Source organism: Bufo bufo, chromosome 5, assembly GCF_905171765.1.
Source record: "Bufo bufo chromosome 5, aBufBuf1.1, whole genome shotgun sequence".
NCBI classification, from domain to species: Eukaryota; Metazoa; Chordata; class Amphibia; order Anura; family Bufonidae; genus Bufo; species Bufo bufo.
This window is the reverse complement of record NC_053393.1, coordinates 347,121,963-347,143,146: the sequence shown is the minus strand read 5'-3', so window position 1 is coordinate 347,143,146 and position 21,184 is coordinate 347,121,963.

The window sequence follows — 21,184 nt, the reverse complement described above, 5'->3', positions numbered from 1 at the left end:
AGTGCGCAATGGGAGAAGAGAGCTTTTTGCCCTGTGGTCACATCGCCGATAGGCTGTCCGTTGGAACGTAAGTTTGTGCCTGGATTTTGCATAGGCAAAATCCAAGATAGTATTTCTCTTTTTATCCCTGTTTATTTTCCACATGATTCCAGCTTGCTATTGTAATATTTTTCTGTAAATTTTTGTATGCATTGTTTGTTTCACTTCTGTGTTACTTATAGTAAAAAATATTTTCATATGTTTTAAATTGTCTCTCTCTTATTGCTCTAAGCCCCACTGCAACAAAGTATCCGTACGCCCTGAAGAGACCTACCTGTTTTATAGTAGACTGATATTAGAGACCTAACTGTTTTATGACTCGATTGGGTTAGCTTGTAGCGTGATAGTGGGCTGATCTGTGAGTGGTCCAAACCCCTATCCCTACAATTATAGAGTCGTTCACTCACGAACGTGGTGGCAGCAGAAAATAAGGGGGGTGCAGGATTGACTGTTTGGGTAATTCTGAATCTCCCCCCTGTCGCGGTCCACCCTCGGTTGGGCTTTTCTCCACGCTGAGGCGTCCTGGCGGTCAGAAGTCTGATTTAAACGGGGGTGGTCGTGACAGGGGCACTACAGTACCCTGACAGATTATCAACATTAGGGTTATTCACTTTAGAAAAAAATACGACTTAGGGGAGATTTAATTACTATGCATAAATATATCAGGGGTCAGTACAGAGATCTCTCCCATCATCTATTTATCACGAGGACTGTGACTGTGACAAGAGGACATTCTCTGCGTCTTGAGGAAAGAAGGTTTTTACACACAAACATAGAAGAGGATTCTTCATGGTAAGAGCAGTGAGACTATGGAACTCTCTGCCTGAGGAGGTGGTGATGGTGAGTTCAATAAAAGAGTTCAAGAGGGGCCTGGATGTATTTATGGAGTGTAATAATATTACAGGCTATAGCTACTAGAGAGGGGTCGTTGATCCAGGGAGTTATTCTAATTGCCTGATTGGAGTCGAGAAATCATTTTTTCCTCTAACGTTCCCAGCATCCACCAGGAAGGCTGAACTATTTCGCCTGTTACAGTCCGAACCGGCGTCCAGCCAAGAGTTATTTTCCTCAAACACTATACAGACTTCCATTACGCAGTTACATGCCGCGATCAACAATATCGCTTCCTCTATGTCTAGCTTTCAAACTAGACTAGAGGCTATAGAGAACAGGGCCACCACCTCCAGCGCCGCCATGCTAAGACCACTGACTCCGTCAGTCCCCGAGACGACCACGGCAACCTTTCCCCCTAACTTCCCCAATATTGCGCCTTCACATTTCATACCGGCCAATATTAGGCAGGATATCCTAGACGGTAAGGACGTGAACTTAGCCTGTTTGCTCATTGCTACACACGAGGTACCTGATGACAAGACCATCGCCTGCGGCGAGGTATCAGTCATTCTCAAATCACGGGATGTCAGGTTAAACCGCAAACTCGGTATCACAGAGTTTGTTCTGGCGTTTAGCCTGTACCGGGACATAGTTTGTTCCGTGTCCCCCAGTCGCCGCGAGGAATTAGACTTGTATCTTTATAAAGTAGTGGATCTAGGTCATAAATACGGGGGAACGGCATTCTATGATTACCATAGATCTTTTTCCGCAAAGGCAGCAGCTTTACTTACGCAATTCCAGCACATGGTTGACTGGTCAGTTACCGACACTGAGCTTTTCTGTCGCCATTTTGCGGGGTTAAAAGCCCCCGCGTGTTCCACATGCGGTTCCCACTCCCATACCGCAGACTGGTGCTCCTCTAACAACCCTCCAGCAGGCTGCTCCCAGGCAAAGTATGCATCTGATAGTGTTATCCCCAAGTCCACAACAGGGGTAGACAAATTAGGTAGACCCATTAAATACCTAGGCAAGTCACAGATTTGTAATAACTTTAATTCCGCAGGGTGCTTCTATAGCCAATGTCGGTTATTGCATTTGTGTGCTAATTGCTTCAGGGCTCACCCCAAGACAGCATGCCCCCAGAAAGGCCTTTATACGGCATGACTAGGCAGAGTACACGTAGACGCACTAGCTACATTCTTGGAAGACCATCCAGACAAACAATGGGTGAATTTCCTCCTCAGTGGTTTTACTAAGGGCTTCCATACAGGTCAGATATCCTTACCACAAACCATATACGAGTGCAGGAATTTATTGTCAGCCGTCAGGAACCCAGAGGCAGTTAGTAGCCTCATTCAATCAGAATTGGCGAAAGGCTATCTGATAGGCCCTCTGCGCCAGCCCCCATTCGAGTGCTGGAGAATCAGTCCAATAGGTATAGTCGTTGGAAAATTTTCGAATAAAAAACGCCTTATTTATGACCTGTCAGCTCCAGATTCTTCAGACATTCCAAGCCTCAATGCTCTTATTCCCTCCGAGGAGTTTGGCATGAAATATGCATCCATAGACGAGGCAATCCAGGTCATACTATCTTTGGGCCAGCATGCGTGGCTGTCAAAGGCAGATATCACTGATGCCTTTAAACTGTTACCCATTCACCCCCTACTATGGCAGTGACACGGCATAAAATGGGATGGTCTGTACTATTTTGCCAATTGTCTCACATTCGGTTCAAAATCAAGCCCATGGCTGTTCGATCAATTTTCCAGAAGTCTGCACTGGATTCTCGAAAATACCTTCAGTGCCCATCACGTCATACACTACCTAGACGACTTCCTGTTGATCGAACCTCCATCTCGGCCTCCTAGGGATCTAGGGGTTTTGACCGAAGTCTTTGGGAAGCTCGGCGTTCTAGTAGCTGATCATAAACTCGACGGCCCACACACTAGATTGACTTTCTTAGGCATCCAGCTAGACACTGACACGTTACAGGCTAGTTTGCCTCAGGACAAGTTACAGAGAGTCAGAGACACAGTCCATAGGTTAGCTCACGCAGACATTTTTTCCAGAGCAGATCTTCAGAGTCTACTGGGTATGCTCAACTACGCCATGAGGATTATACCGCAGGGCAGGACTTTTATCTCTAGACTCCTTAGCCTGCTTCCGTTAACCACAGATGTGGGACCTGTTCCTTTCCAGTTGGAACGACATTTTATTTTTCACTCCCGCAGTATCCAGCGAGTCTCCGGTCCTCCATGCCGATGCTTCATCGGCTATAGGGTTTGCGGCCATTTACGGCAGCCACTGGCTAGCCAGCTCATGGCCACCCGAGGTCACGACCATTCCGGGGTTTTCCCGATCTTCATTATTCGAAATCTACCCTATTGTTGCTGCAGCACAGGCATGGGGAGCTTACTGGAGCAAGAACACAGTTTTAATTTTAACTGATAATGCAGGTCTGGCAGCCTTGCTTAATAAGGGTAGATCAGCTTCCAGAGAGATTATGTCCTTTATGAGGCGATTTATCTGGTTGGCTTTGGAACACCAATTCCATTTCAAATGTGTACATATTCCCAGGAACGCAGACGCACTATCCAGGGGTAAAATTCGGTTTTTCTTTCAGATTTTACCAGAGGCAGACCCAACACCAACCCCAACACCATCGCACAACCTGTTAGTCATGCATTGAGGGTGCACCTGGATACAGCCAGGGTTCTCATGCAGAAGTCATTATCCAAGAACACGGCGAGGACGTATTAGACGGCTTGGTCCCATTTCACTAGGTTTCAGCAATCTTGTCCGCAACAGGGTATGGATCACATCACATACCTACTTGCGTTCATAGCATTTTGCCACTCAAACCTCAAACCTTCTCATGGTACAATCAAGTTATATTTGGCCGGTATACAACACTATTGGCATATTTCCTATCCAGACAGGTCTTCTTTATTTTCAGCGCACCCTATTAAGGCGATCCTTAATGGTATACATAATTCTTCAGCTGTTAGTAAGATTTCCAGGAGACCCTTCTCAGGTGAAATGTTCAAATCCATTTCTATGATCTTAAAGAGGACCTTTCATCAGAATCAAGTATGTAAACTAAATATACATACATGGAGAGCGGCGCCCAGGGATCCCCCTGCACTTACTATTATCCCCGGGCGCCGCTCCGTTCTCCGGTTATAGGCTCCGGTAAAGTCATAGTTAGGCTCCACCCATTTGAGCCTGCCGGCGTCTCTTTCTCCTATGTTGTAGCGCTGGTCAATCGCAGAGCTCAGCTCATAGCATTGCTAAGAGCTGAGCGCTGCGATTGGCCAGCGCTACAGCATAGGAGAAGGAGACCGCGGCAGGCTCAAATGGGTGGAGCCTAACTATGACTTTACCGGAGCCTATAACCGGAGAACGGAGCGGCGCCCAGGGATAATAGTAAGTGCAGGGGGATCCCTGGGCGCCGCTCTCCATGTATGTATATTCAGTTTACATACTTGATTCTGATGAAAGGTCCTCTTTAAGTACAAACCCTTTCGGTTTGAAGACAAGTGCCTTGATCAAAACAGCCCTGTATTTGTGTTTTTACGGGTTCCTACGACCCGGGGAATTCACGTGCCCTATCTATAGCAGCGCCTTTGTACAGAAACAACATTTAAAATGCTTATGTTCCCACTACGTCCTCACACTTGATCATACTAAGACTACTAGACCTGGCGAAACCACAAAGGTTAAATATTTCCCTACAGGTTAACAAGTGGTTTCCAGTGGCAGTCTTTAATGAATGGTCGGTACTGATCAAACGCGCTCCACCCAACTCCCCTCTTTTAGCACACAACTCTGGCCCGCTCAGCATTCAAACATTCCTGAAATACATTTGCGTCTTATTGCCTAAACTAGATGTTGATCCATTAAGCATTACCGGCCATTCATTCAGAATAGGAGCAGCCTCACCCGCCTCTAAGAAAAACGTACCGGTTCACATTATAAAGAAACTGGGTCGTTGGAAATCGCTGTGTTACACTCGTTACATTCCCAACCCTAAACGAGAGATGTCATTAGCTTTTCGGAATTTGCTGTCATAATGTGTTTTCAATACAATTCATTGTCTTCACACTACCGTGTCTTGTATTTTTGGCCCCTTTAGGCTAACCTTTACAGCAGTTCCGCCACTAAACTACTGCTATGCTTCAGGTTACTGTCACTCTGATAGTCGATCCGAGCACAAGTGTAGGCAACGTAGTTGCCGTATTTGTGGGAGGGGAGGCTCCCGCACATTCTATTTAAAACACCTGTAATATAATTCCCCTCCCCTCCCACCCCCTCCCACCCAACCATCATATCATCAATACTTACAGGGTGGCCCCCTTTAGGCTACCCTTTACAGCAGTTCCGTCACTACTCTACTGCTATGCTTCAGGTTACTGTCACTCTGATAGTCGATCCGAGCACAAATCCCTGTTATATACATCCTCTGGCAATAAGGGTTGCGCATCACTCATTTCTTCCAACTGATGTGTAAATAACTCCTCTGACAGATCAAGTGAAACGGCTGTGGTGCTAGTGTTGGTGGTGGCGGCAGGCGGGCGAGTGGTAACTTGAGAGGTGCCCGAAGCTGAGCTTGAGGAGGATGGTGCGTCAAGGCTCCGAGCGGAAGCTGTAGAAGATTGGGTGTCCTGTGTTAGCCAGTCAACTATGTCCTCAGAACTTTTCGAGTTCAGGGTACGTGGCCTCTGAACACTGGGCATTATTCTAGGACCAAAGGAAATCACAGCACCACGACCACACGGCCTATGCGGGGTTGCCTGCCTCTACCTGTCATTTTTTTTTTGATTAGGGCAGTGGGCACAGTACAATCTGTGGGCCTGAAACACACTGGCAGGCAACTGCAATTATATTACAGAGAAAAAATTGTACAACTTTTTTATCTGCAAGCTACTGTGCCACCAGATATGAGTGGTGGGGACTGGCAGTGGGCACAGTACACTCCGTGGGCCTGACACACACTGGCAGGCAACTGCAATTATATTACAGAGAAAAAATTGTATTACTTTTTTTATCTGCAAGCTACTGTGCCACCAGATATGAGTGGTGGGAACTGGCAGTGGGCACAGTACACTCTGTGGGCCTGACACACACTGGCAGGCAACTGCAATTATATTACAGGGAAAAAATTGTATTACTTTTTTTATCTGCAAGCTACTATGCCACCAGATATGAGTGGTGGGCACTGGCAGTGGGCACAGTACACTCTGTGCGCCTGACACACACTGGCAGGCAACTGGAATTATATTACAGAGAAAAAATGTTATTACTTTTTTATCTGCAAGCTACTGTGCCACCAGATATGAGTGGTGGGCACTGGCAGTGGGCACAGTACACTCTGTGGGCCTGACACACACTGGCAGGCAACTGCAATTATATTACAGAGAAAAAATTGCATTACTTTTATATCGGCAAGCTACTGTGCCACCAGATATGAGTGGTGGGCACTGGCAGTGGGCAGAGTACACTCTGTGCGCCTGACACACACTGGAAGGCAACTGCAATTATATTACAGAGAAAAAATTGTATTACTTTTTTATCTGAAAGCTACTGTGCCACCAGATATGAGTGGTGTGCACTGGCAGTGGGCACAGTACACTCTGTGGGCCTGACACACACTGGCAGGCAACTGCAATTATATTACAGAAAATGTTTTATTACTTTTTTATCTGAAAGCTACTGTACCACCAGATATGAGTGGTGGGCACTGGCAGTGGGCACAGTACACTCTGTGGGCCTGACACACACTGGCAGGCAACTGCAATTATATTACAGAGAAATAATTGTGTATTACTTTTTTATCTGCAAGCTACTGTACCACTAGATATGAGTGGTGGGCACTGGCAGTGGGCACAGTACACTCTGTGGGCCTGGCACACAGTGGCAGGAAACTGCAATTATATTACAGAGAAAAAATTGTATTACTTTTATATCGGCAAGCTACTGTGCCACCAGATATGAGTGGTGGGCACTCGCAGTGGGCACAGTACACTCTGTGCGCCTGACAGACACTGGCAGGCAACTGCAATTATATTACAGAGAAAAAATTGTATTACTTTTTTATCTGCAAGCTACTGTACCACCAGATATGAGTGGTGGGCACTGGCAGTGGGCACAGTGCACTCTGTGGGCCTGACACACACTGGCAGGCAACTGCAATTATATTACAGAGCAAATTGTATTACATTTTATCTGCAAGCTACTGTGCCATCAAATATGAGTGGTGGGCACTGGTAGTGGGCACAGTACACTCTGTTGGCCTGACACACACTAGCAGGCAACTGCAATTATATTACAGATAATTTTTTTTATTACTTTTATATCGGCAAGTTACTGTGCCACCAGATATGAGTGGTGGGCACTGGCAGTGGGCACAGTACACTCTGTTGGCCTGACACACACTGGCAGGCAACTGCAATTATATTACAGAGACATTTTTTTATTACTTTTATATCGGCAAGCTACTGTGCCACCAGATATGAGTGGTGGGCACTGGCAGTGGGCACAGTACACTCTGTGCGCCTGACACACACTGGCAGGCAACTGCAATTATATTACAGAGAAAAAATGGTATTACTTTTTTATCTGAAAGCTACTGTGCCACCAGATATGAGTGGTGGGCACTGGCAGTGGACACAGTACACTCTGTGGGCCTGACACACAGTGGCAGGCAACTGCAATTATATTACAGAGAAAAAATTGTATTACTTTTTTATCTGCAAGCTACTGTACCACCAGATATGAGTGGTGGGCACTGGCAGTGGGCACAGTACACTCTGTGGGCCTGACACACACTGGCAGGCAACTGCAATTATATTACAGAGAAAAAATTGTATTACTTTTTTTATCTGCAAGCTACTGTGCCACCAGATATGAGTGGTGGGCACTGGCAGTGGGCACAGTACACTCTGTGGGCCTGACACACACTGGCAGGCAACTGCAATATACAGTACAGACCAAAAGTTTGGACACACCTTCTCATTCAAAGAGTTTTCTTTATTTTCATGACTATGAAAATTGTAGATTCACACTGAAGGCATCAAAACTATGAATTAACACATGTGGAATTATATACATAACAAACAAGTGTGAAACAACTGAAAATATGTCATATTCTAGGTTCTTCAAAGTAGCCACCTTTTGCTTTGATTACTTTTTTTTTTTTTCTTATATATATATATTTTTTTATCATTACAATACAAAATTTATATCCATTTTACATATAAAGTCCATAAGTCCGTCAATTCTAATCTATGGACATAATTAACAATAATTGCGTAGAAGTGTCCGTAATTGTGTGAACATTTAAAAATCAAGTGGAGGTCTCCTACTGAGGAGGATGGCAGGGTTCAGCCAACAACCAAAACTTAGTAAAACAAATGGATAAAGCATCTAATTTAGCCCAAATTCTCTATAAGCGGCAGGGGTAAGAGGCCTGAAATCCAGACAGCCGCCAAGCAGCGAGCGCGCCCCGCGCACGCCCCCCCCCCAGACACGGGCAGGCACGATCGGCAGGCTTGATACTCCCATGCTGTGAGAGAGGTGAACTTACAGCGATCTTTAATCGCAGGCATTTGATAAAGCAGAAAACAGTAAACAGTAAGGTGGGTCCAGCAGTCTTTTATCACAGTGGTAGAAAACCCACTCACTTATTTTACTGCCTCATCCCCATATGGTTGAATTGAATATCAGTGCCGTGATTCGCCGTACCTCGCGTATATTCACATTAATATCTCATGTGGCAGAAACTCGAATCGGGTATCACTCGGCAGTCACCGGCAGTTGAAGAGGAAATAGACGAGAAGCAGAGCCAGAGACCCGCTCTGACCCTTTAAAAGAGCACGTAGTAGCGCGCCCACCACGTGTGTCATATCACTGCCCACAGTCGAACCTCGTGTCTGACGGGAAGAGCTGCACCCCGAGTCGCGCCCGATACCCGGACGCACCCAGGTCCTGAGCCCCAATCCCCCGCCCGTATACCGCTCGTTATTATGAATAAATAAGAATTCCGACCATTATTTAATGCCGGGAGGTCCCCCCCCATCCTCCAACAGTCCTAGAGATCCTCCTGTGCTCGAGTATACCTTCACATTCTTCACCGATACAGTACATATAGAAGAGCCGGACAAATAGAATTATCCCCAGCTTACCCCCCCCCCCCACCTTGCAGGAAAAGGAAAAAAAAATAATTAAAAAAAAATAATAACAAAAGAAGCAAGGGTCCTAACTAATTAACTGTATCCCAATCTTTCCATAAATTATTCCACTTTAGGTAGGATCCTCTTTGTTTGTACAGAATCTTCTCATAACTTTTCACTTTCTCAACCAAGCCCAGCCAGTTATTGCAGTCTGGGGCGGAAGAGCAAAACCAAGATCTAGAAATAAGGAGCCTAGCCAAGAACATCACCTTAGTCAACAGCTGGCATTTTATAGGCTGATAATTAACCTCAGATAAATCTCCCAGGACCCATATCCTGGGGGACAAAGGGACAACAATTTTAAGTTTATGCGCCAGGTTCTTTTGGACCAAACTCCAGTACCTATTCACCATTGGGCAATCCCAGAACAGATGTAAGTGATCTGCCTCGGAATCACCACAACGTGGGCACTCAGAGGAGGCCCTGAGTCCTCTTCTATATAACCATGTGGGTGTCACATAAATTTTGTGCAAAATATTAAATTGTACAACGGTGTGGTTAAAATTATGTGAAACCAACTTTAAGTTTTCCCCTATGTTCTCCCAGTTTGGAGGGCCCACCTCCGAAAGAAGAGAAGACCAGGCTCTCTGTCCTGGAGAGAGAACATCCAAAAAGAAATTATCCATTAAGTATCTATAACAATGTGATAGTTTAATTCTCGTGACAGTTTTCTTACAAATTAAGTCATGTAGAAATACAGGAGTATCTATAGTAAAAAAAGTGACTATTCGGGGTGCTAGAAAGTGCTGACCTCAATTGAAAATATGCGTACCAAGACACCTCCCCTAAATTTGCCCTTAGTTCCGTGAGGGGCAAGATTTGTCCACCACTGACTACTTGATGTAAGTACTGAACATTTTTGGTCCTCCAATACTGGCAGCAGTTTAGATCATTTAAGTTAAAAAGTTTTGAGTTATGCCATAATGGGGTGCAGACAAGTGATGCCTTAACTCCGCACCAACTCCTTATGGCCATCCAAGTCTTTATAGCCATTCTGCAGAAAAGTGTGTACCCACTTAATGTATTTGATAGATAGTCAGATTCCAGTACTGTGAAAAAGTCAGAAAGACCAGAATCTTTCACCACTTTTCTGCAGAAAGGGCTATTTTCCCAGTCGTTGAAAAGGCAGAGTTGGGAGGCCACAAAATAGCCCCTGAAGTAGGGGAGGTTAAGACCTCCCCGATTATAGGGCATGGAAAAGTAAAGTAGCTTCAGTCTCACGCTCTTCCTCCCCCATAGTAAATCATTAAGCATCCGCTCTATCAATCTGAAATACTTATCTGCGATCCATACCGGCGAGTTGCGCAAGACATAGAGAACCTGGGGCAGCACTACCATTTTTATTAATGAGATTCTGTTCGCTCTTGCTGGCAGAATTTTTTGCCATACCCTAATTTTAGCTCTCAACTTCATCAGCAAGGGAATCAGGTTAAGTTGTAAATATTCCTGAGGTTTAGCAGAAACTGTTATCCTCAGGTACTTTACAGAGTCAGAGATCGTTAACTGGTTTTCCCATTCACCTCGCAACTCATCTATAGGGAGGAGAACGGTCTTATCCCAGTTGATCTCCAATCCAGACGGATTGGAAAAGAGACCAACCAGGTCCATTATACGAGGGAGAGTGGTGTCTGTTTGATGGATAAAAACCAGTATATCATCTGCATAGAGGGATACACGGTCATGCTTCCCCATTGTGCCAAAACCAACCACCCTTGGGTCCTGTCTTATCATGGCCGCTAGGGGTTCAATATAAATATTAAATAGAAAGGGGGAGAGGGGACAACCTTGACGGGTGCCTCTTCCTAGAATGAAGCTCTCTGTCGTCGAATCATTGATCCTAATCCTGGCGGATGGAGAGTTGTAAAGTAACTGGACCATCATCATAAATCTAGGGCCAAAGCCCATTTTTTTCATTACCTCCCAGAGAAAAGTCCACTCCACCCTGTCGAAGGCTTTTGTAGCATCCAACGACAGGATGGAGCGAGCGCCACATCCCGGGGACTGAATATTCATAAATAGCCTATGCAAATTGTGGTGGGTACCCCTTTTTGGCATGAAGCCATTTTGGTCTGGGTGGATAATGGTGGGTATAACCCGGGAGAGCCTCCTAGCCAGAACTTTTAAAAGTAACTTAGCATCAGTATTTAATAAGGAAATTGGTCTATAGGAGCTCAATTCTACCGGATCTTTATCCTTTTTTTAAATTAAAACAATGAGAGCCTCCATCATAGAGTGTGGTAGTCCCTCTCCCTGTATTGCTTGGGAGAAAACCTCTAACATCTGAGGGAGAATCACATCACTATACTTACGATAGACCTCGTATGGAAGGCCATCCAGCCCTGGCGACGAGTTCCCCGAAATGGACCCTGCCTCCTCCTGCAGCTCCGTAAGGGACAACTCCTCTTCCAGATATTCTATTTGAGCTTCATTTAAAGTAGAAAGAGGAATTTTCTCCAGGAACCGCATCGCCAGTTCAGATGACGAACCAGGAAAGGATCTATATATCTGAGCAAAGTATTGTAAAAAGGTGTTCCCAATCCCCTTTAAATCTGTTATAGTCTCCCCCTCTGCATTACGGATCGAAATGATAGATTGCTTTTTCTTATCTTGTTGTGTAATTATTCTGGCTAGAGGCTTGCCCGGACGTCCAGACTCGAAAAAATAATTGAGCCCCTTAAAGAATACCCTGTGGTTTGCTTTCTCTGTTACATATTTCTCCAGAGAGCAGCTAGCCTTCTGCATCTCTTCCCTGTTATACTCAGAGGGGTGACTAGTGTATCGCTCAGTTGTGAGTGCAGTAATCTTGGCCAATTCCTCCTCTTTCTTCTTAAATGTTCTCTTTGCTGCAACAATCTCACTTATGAAAACCCCCCTCAGATATGCTTTCAGAGCATCCCATACTATATTGATGTTAGCAGAGGGAAGATTCACCTCCCAAAAGGAGGATATTCTCTTTCCTCCGCCAAGATGTTCCCATATATCCACCACTCCCACCTCTGAACAGAACTGAGGTAGCGAGGAATTGCAGAAATTCCTCCCCCTTTCTGCATCTAATGTAAATCTATCTTTGTTGGGGTCCATAACCGCGTTAAAGTCCCCCATCAAGATTAAGCGACATTCTGGTCTCTTTTCGAAAAAAAGCATTAACTGAAGCAGTGGATACATTGAGAATGGCGGAGGAATGTAAAAAAAAGCAAGGATATAACTGTAGCCATGCAGCTTACCATGCAAGAAGATGAATCTGCCCTGATCATCTATATGGGATTTTATGAGGGTGAAATCTATGGAGTTATGGATAAGAACTGAGACACCCCTAGAGGAACCGCTAAAGGTAGAATGATACGATTGAGACTGCCATCCCGTTGTCAGACGGGACAAGGTTTCTTTAGTTAGATGAGTTTCTACTATACAAATAATTGCTGGAAGATATCTTTTTAAAGCATCCATAATCGCTTGCCTTTTTACCCTTTCCCCAAGCCCTCTGACGTTCCAAGATACAATTCTAGTGGACATCAATTACAACAAAAGAGAAAGGAAAAAAACAAAAAAAACAAAAACAAAAACAAACCCCATTCCTGCAAGGTGGGTTCCCTCCCCCCCTTCCCTCCCACCCCCCTCCCTCCCCCCCTCCCTCCCCCCCTTCCCTCCCACCCCCCTCCCTCCCCCCCTTCCCTCCCACCCCCCTCCCTCTCCCCATTCCCCTCCCCCTTCCTTCCCACCCCCCTCTCTGTTGATCCGCTCAGTCAGCGAACCTCTAACCTCAGGCCATTTTCCCCCTCCCCCACCCCATCTCCCCTCCAACGCTTCAATCATAGTAGTGCACAATTTCAAATACCCCTTTGCTCCATCCAATCTGACACTTGCTGTGGTGTTTCAAAAAAAAGAGAAGTCCCGTTATGGATCACTCTTAGTTTCGCTGGATACTGGAGGGAGTATTTAATCTCCTTGGACGCCAGGCGTTTCTTTATCTCTATAAATTTTCTTCTTTTTTCCTGAGTCTGCCGAGCAAAGTCAGGAAAAAAGAGCAACCTAGTACCCTGATATTCAATGGGAGTACATTCTCTTGCTCTTTTCAATATCGTATCTCTATCGACAGATGATAATAATTTCATTAAAATTGCCTCCCTGGAATAGGTTTCCCTCCTGGGATTCGATGTGCTCTTTCTATTTGAAACATGGAGGAAAAATGGTCACTGCCAAGGTTATGCAGGACCACATCTTTAAGTTGTTCCTCTAGATGTCGGCCCTCCGCTCCTTCTGGGAAGCCAATTATACGGACATTGTTACGCCTTGACCTATTTTCAAAGTCCTCTAGCTTATTTTGGAGTGCTTGATTTTCCGAAGCAAAAAGCGAAGATTTAGATTTTAACATATCAATATCGGTTTGCAGAGAATCCACTATTTTTTTCCACGTTAAGGACTCGATCGCGGATCTTTACCAGGTTCTCTCTTATAAGGGAAATATCGCTCTGCACAGACCCTAGTTGGGTGGACATCTTTTTGCTTTGATTACTGCTTTGCACACTCTTGGCATTCTCTTGATGAGCTTCAAGAGGTAGTCCCCTGAAATGGTTTTCACTTCACAGGTGTGCCCTGTCAGGTTTAATAAGTGGGATTTCTTGCCTTATAAATGGGGTTGGGACCATCAGTTGCGTTGAGGAGAAGTCAGGTGGATACACAGCTGATAGTCCTACTGAATAGACTGTTAGAATTTGTATTATGGCAAGAAAAAAGCAGCTAAGTAAAGAAAAACTAGTGGCCATCATTACTTTAAGAAATGAAGGTCAGTCAGTCAGCCGAAAAATTGGGAAAACTTTGAAAATAAGGGCTATTTGACCATGAAGGAGAGTGATGGGGTGCTGCGCCAGATGACCTGGCCTCCACAGTCACCGGACCTGAACCCAATCGAGATGGTTTGGGGTGAGCTGGACCGCAGAGTGAAGGCAAAAGGGCCAACAAGTGCTAAGCATCTCTGGGAACTCTTTCAAGACTGTTGGAAGACCATTTCAGGGGACTACCTCTTGAAGCTCATCAAGAGAATGCCAAAAGGTGGCTACTTTGAAGAACCTAGAATATGACATATTTTTAGTTGTTTTACACTTGTTTGTTATGTATATAATTCCACATGTGTTAATTCATAGTTTGGATGCCTTCATAGTCATGAAAATAAAGAAAACTCTTTGAATGAGAAGGTGTGTCCAAACTTTTGATCTGTACTGTGTATATATATATATATATATATATATATATATATATATAAAAAAAAAGCAGACTGATGTACTAGCCCTATTTTGGGGTGCTGTCAGGACGCTGTCCTTACAGCAGATCAGATGAGTCTTTGAGGACTGGAGTGGACACAGAACACTGGCCTAGCTAATGATTTCCCTATTAATTCAGCAGCAGCAGCACTCTCTCTGCTCTCACTAACACTGCAGCTTCAGAATGAATCTAAGATGGATGCTCTCCTTGCTTTTTGATAGGAGGTGGGAGAGTCTGGGAGGGAGGGTATGCTGATTGGCTGGAATGTGTCTGCTGACTGTGAAGTACAGGGTCAAAGTTTGCTCAATGATGACGTATAGGGGGCGGACCGAACATCACATTTGTTCGCCCTCTGCGACGAACGCGAGCAAGCGATGTTCGCCGGGAACTGTTCGCGGGCGAATAGTTCGGGACATCTCTATTCGTAAATTCTAAATACATATAGGTGCTATAAATTGAACCACTAGACTCTAGAGATTGCTCCTCCTGAGGCTTACTCTACTAAGTGGGCTTCTCATTAAGTGGAGTTAAAAAAAGGAGTTCTAGTGCTGCAAGTGATTGCAGGTGGCTGAGTATGGTTTGAAGCAGAGATCCTTGAAAGTTAAGTTTTTGCATTTTAGTACTGCCATTTAAAACTTTTTTTTTTCTTTACTGAGTGTTGCCATTTAAACCCATTTTTTTCTCTCTGCTTGATTAAAAGGAGTGGCCTGGGCTATCAGGTGCTATAAATTGAACCACTAGACTCTCTAGGGCTTGCTCTTCCTGAGGCTTGCTCTACTAAGTGGGCTTCTTATTAAGTGGAGTTAAAAAAAGGAGTGCTGAGTGTGATTTTGTGGGAGTGATTGTAGGTGGCTGAGTGTGGTTTGAAGCAGAGATCCTTGAAAGTTACTTTTTGCATTTTAGTAATGACATTTAAAACTTATTTTTTTTTCTCTGCTGGGTGTTGCCATTTAAACCCATATTTTTCTCTCTGCTTGATTAAGGGGAGTGGCCTGGGCAACTAGGTGCTATAAATTGAACCACTAGACTCTCTAAAGATTGTTCTTCCTGAGGTATGCTCTACTAAGTGGACCTATTATTAAGTGGAGTTAAAAAAAGGAGTTCTAGTGCTGAGTGTGATTTTGTGGGAGTGATTGCAGGTGGCTGAGTGTGGTTTGAAGCAGAGATCCTTGAAAGTTACGTTTTTGCATTTTAGTAATGACATTTAAAACTTTTTTTTTTCTCTGCTGGGTGTTGCCATTTAAACCCATATTTTTCTCTCTGCTTGATTAAGGGGAGTGGCCTGGGCAACCAGATGCTATAAATTGAACCACTAGACTCTCTAGAGCTTGCTCTTCCTGAGGCTTGCTCTACTAAGTGGGCTTCTTATTAAGTGGAGTTAAAAAAAAGGAGTTCTGGGGGGCGGAGATAGCGCCTGAACTGTCCGGTTGCATGCAGCAGTAGCTCTGTACACTATATTGCCCAAACAGCTTGTTTTTCCAGCTTGTTGGATCCAGGATGGTTAAGATAGGAGGCTCAAAGGCGGCCGATTCCTCCAACCAGCACAGATCCTCATCAAATGAAGGAGAGATGGCTAAATTTATTTAAAAAGCAGCCTCTGCATATGCTGCTAGAGAAACCAAGATGGCGCCGACCTCGCCGCACGCCGCTGCACACAAACAGACAGAGGCTCCTGGCGCTTCTCAAAGAGGTGAGGAAGATACCGATTCCCTACCCATCTCCCGCACATACCTCAGGGATGCCCTCACTTCATCTCTAGCAGCGGCGCTGGAACCCCTGAGTTCTGACCTCCTAGCCATAAAGCAAGACGTCAGGCGCATAGGGCACAGGGTTGAATCATTGGAGGAGTCACAGGCAACGGTTATTCAGCACCAAAACGCTGTGCAGCATAACCTCCACAAGATCCAGGATAACATTAACTCACCATATGAGGCCATTGAAGACCAGGAAAACCGTGGGAGACGGAATAACCTGCGTTTCAGGGGCATACCAGAAACAGTCGCTCCTGGGGACATTCCTAACACTATCGTCCAGATATGCCTCTCCTTCCTGGGCCCTGATTTGGCACACGAGGGGCTTCTAGAGAGAGCCCACAGGGCCCTGAAGCCTAAACCTCCCCTACTAGAGATATCATCTGCAAGTTCCTGCATTTCCAAGTCAAGAAGGCTGTTATTACTAAAGCAAGAGAGGCAAGAGCAGTCAAATGGGACGACCATGATATTCTGATATTTCAGGACTTATCCCAGTCCACTCTGAGAAAAAGGCGCTCCTTAAAGCCTCTTACAGAATGGCTCAGATCAAGAAACACTCCATACAGATGGTCCTTCCCCTTTGGTCTCTCATTTTCACATGAAGGACGCAGGATTAACATTTCTTCATTCCAAGACCTGAACCAGGCTTATGCTCATCTGGGGATTAAACCCCTAGACATACAGAACTGGGACCCTGTTCAAAATCTTACAGACTTACCAACCCTCCCACTTCTGGAACCCTGGGAAAAGCAACAAACCCCTAAACCACAAAGGGGCAGAAGAGGAAATTCCAAGTCAACGCCAAGAAGATTAACTTTGGGAGAATAAGATGAACTTAACCAGCAAGTTCCCATTCATATGGGCCACGTCAGCATTTCTCTCATTTCTGTCCCTTACAACCTCTTCCTCTGCCAAAACTCCTTCCTCTATTCCATCTTCCTCTGGTATCTCATATCAGATCCTGCACTGGATCCCATCCTCCACTAAGGGTGATACAACATGTTACTGAGTAACTCCCCCCCCCCCCCTCCTCTCTTTCTCTCCTCCTAACCTACTCTTACTTTCTGGCTTTCAGAAATGTCTTTTATATGCACTAATCTTCCAAACAAACTCCCTAAGGAGTTATGCTGTCTATCACTTTCTAACTTGCACATGTTAACATTTTCACTGTTTTGTTGTAATGTTTCTTTTATTTTGTTCTGGTTCTTAGACATGACCGATCCGGCAACAGGCAAATACAGTATATCATTAAGTACTAGTAAAGAGATATTGCAGCAGACTGAAGAGATTCAAGAGATACTGCAAGAGATTGGCTTAGAGTCTCCAACTGGCTCATCTGTGTTGTTTTTGCTGATCATTGCTTGAGAAGAGGTAAGAAATTCGGTCAGCTGTTTGCTATTGTGCGTTTGCTAATGAGCCTAGCTCACTAAGGTGTTACATTTGTTGCTGGGGGAGGAGTTTGGGAAGGAGTGTGTGTATATATAGAGACAGACTCATTAGCTGGCCTAATTCATTAGCTGAAAGTACTAGCTTCAAGTACTACATTAAGTACTAGAAAAAGAGATATTGCAGGAGATAGTCAGGAGGTAGGCTGGAAGGTGGAAACAATACAAAAAAAAAAAAGGTAAGATTTGTTTGATTTAAAGTTACAAATTTATTTTTTTATTTTTTTCTCCTCTTTAAAATGGCAGACTTGGTTCAGTGCAGGAATTGTTGTGCATTTATTTCATGTTCCACTCTTTGGAGATTCGGATGCTGTCAGATCTGTAGACAGTTCTCCTTACTGCAGCAGGAAATTGCATTTTTGAAAGCTGAAATATTTAAATTATCTGTTAAACAAACTCCAGCTAGGACTGCTGCAATGCCACTGCCACAGAGGACCCCCAGAAATGGCAGATGGGTTAATGTAGGTTCTGGAAGTCTTAGAGTGGTGGATAGAAGACATGTCCCACAGTCGGTGGTTCTCCATAATTCATTTGCAGCACTCTCAGAATGTAAGGACAACATGGATATGGACTCAAGCACAGAGGGTGAGAAACCATCGACTCCTATGTCTAATGTATGCAACAAAAAAGATAAAGTGAAGTCTCAAAGGATGCAGCTGTTGCTGGGTGATTCAATCATAAGAAGTGTGGAGCTTAAAGAAAATGGTTTTGTGAGATGTCTCCCTGGGGCTACTGCTAGAAGAGATAGAAGACGTATTATTAATATTGTTAAGCAAGCAAAGCAGGAAGGGGACGTGGATGTTCTTGTCCATCTAGGGACAAATGACCTGGCTTGCAATGAAGTGTCAGAGGTGAAAAAATCTTTTATCACACTTGGTAATGACGTACAGGATTTTGCATCCACCATTTCATTTTCTGAAGTTCTGCCTGTGCATAATGTTCAGAATGATAGGCAGAGGCGCATAAAGGAGTTCAACATATGGCTTGGTAAATGGTGTCAAGAGCAAGGATTTGGCTTTGTTTCTCATGATAGCTCTACTTGGAATAGAAAGGAACTGTACAAAAAAGATGGTTTGCATCTTTCTCTCAAAGGAACAAATGTACTTAGTGAACAGCTCCAAGAATTTGCGAAAGAGTATTTAAACTAGGAAGGGGGGGCAAAAGAGTGAAAATAAAAGAGTCCAATTGCCCCCCGAAACAATGCCAGAACAGGTCAGAAGCACAGAGGTTAAGAAATGATAAGCTCAGAGTCCTGTCTACAAATGCTCGCAGTTTAGGTAAAAAAATCAATGAACTTGGGTCAATAATGGCATCTGAGAATGTAGATTTAGTGGCTGTTACGGAGACATGGTTTAATGAAAGAAATGACTGGGACATAACCATACCAGGGTACTCTTTATACAGAAGAGACAGAGAAGGCAAGAAAGGAGGAGGAGTGGCCCTGTATGTGAAAGATAGCATTAAATCTAACCTAATACAAGTTGGTGAGGCCAACATAGAGTCAGTTTGGGTTACGTTGCAGTTTGCTAACCCTGCAGTAACTCGTGTAGGTGTGATATATAGACCACCTGGTCAAGTTAAAGAACTAGATGATCTACTAGTTGAAGAAATAGCTAAAATGACAATGAAAGGAGAAGTTATCATTATGGGAGATTTCAATCTTCCAGATATAAACTGGAAAACTAAAATAGCAAGTTCTACCAGGAGTACAGATATTCTAAATTCCCTACTGGGGTTATCTCTACAACAAGTGGTTGAGGAGCCAACCCGGAGGGAGGCCATTTTGGATTTGGTATTCACAAACGGGGATTCGGTATATGATGTCATTGTAGGCGAAACCTTGGGATCTAGTGATCACCAGTCAGTGTGGTTTAATATAAGAACTGTGAAAGAGTCCCACCACACAAAAACAAAAGTTTTAGATTTTAGAAAAACAGACTTTTCAAAAATGAAATTAGTCATAAATGAGTCCTTATCAGACTGGAACGGATTACATGGAGTCCAGGAGAAATGGGACTACTTAAAAGGTGCATTATTGAAGGCAACAGAAAATTGCATTAGACTCGTCAGTAAAAGCAAAAAAAGGAGGAGACCAATGTGGTACTCAGCAGAAGTGGCCCAAATCATTAAAAATAAAAAGCTAGCATTTTGTAATTATAAAAAAACCCAGAGCAATGAAGATAAGGAAATCTACAAGATTAGGCAGAGAGAGGCCAAGCAAGTTATAAGAACTTCTAAAGCGCAGGCAGAAGAAAAACTAGCTCAGTCTATGAAAAAAGGGGATAAGACATTCTTCAGATATATAAATGAAAAAAGGAAATTAAAACAAGGAATAACTAAATTAAAAACAAAGGACGGAAGGTATGTAGAAGAGAATAAAGGGCTAGCCGACTGCCTTAATGAATACTTCTGTTCAGTTTTTACAAAAGAAAAAGGAGAAGGACCTCCACTAGAAAGAATGACTATTAAATCGTTTGATGCATGTATCTTTACAGAGGAAGATGTTCTAAGTTTGCTGTCTAAGGTGAAGACAGATAAGTCACAGGGGCCTGATGAGATACACCCAAAATTATTAAAAGAGCTTAGTGGTGAGCTGGCAAAACCGTTAACAGATTTATTTAACCAATCATTAGTAACAGGAGTCGTCCCGGAAGATTGGAAATTGGCAAATGTCGTGCCCATTCACAAGAAAGGTAGTAGGGAGGAATCGAGCAACTATAGACCAGTGAGTCTGACATCAATAGTAGGCAAATTAATGGAAACCCTATTAAAGGATAGGATTGTGGAACATCTAAAATCCCATGGATTGCAAGATGAAAAACAACATGGGTTTACTTCAGGGAGATCATGTCAAACAAATCTTATAGATTTTTTTGACTGGGTGAATAAAATAATAGACGGTGGAGGTGCAGTAGACATTGCATATCTAGATTTTAGTAAGGCTTTTGACACTGTCCCACATAGAAGACTTATCAATAAACTGCAGTCATTGAGCATGGACTCCCATATTGTTGAGTGGATTAGGCAGTGGCTGAGTGACAGACAACAGAGGGTTGTAGTCAATGGAGAACATTCAAAACAAGGTAATGTTACCAGTGGGGTTCCACAGGGATCTGTACTGGGACCGATTTTGTTTAATATCTTCATAAGTGATATTGCAAAAGGCCTCGCTGGTAAGGTTTGTCTTTTTGCTGATGACACAAAGATATGTAACAGGGTTGATGTTCCTGGAGGGAAACGCCAAATGGAAAAGGATTTAGGAAAACTAGAAGAATGGTCAGAACTCTGGAAACTGAAATTTAATGTGGATAAGTGCAAGATAATGCACCTGGGGCGTAAAAACCCAAGGGCAGAATATAGAATATTTGACACAGTCCTGACCTCAGTATCTGAGGAAAGGGATTTAGGAGTAATTATTTCAGAAGACTTAAAGGTGGGAAGACAATGTAATAGAGCAGCACGAAATGCCAGCAGAATGCTTGGATGTATAGGGAGAGGTATAAGCAGTAGAAAGAGTGAAGTGCTTATGCCGCTGTACAGAACACTGGTGAGACCTCACTTGGAGTATTGTGCGCAGTACTGGAGGCCATATCTCCAGAAGGATATAGATACTCTAGAGAGAGTT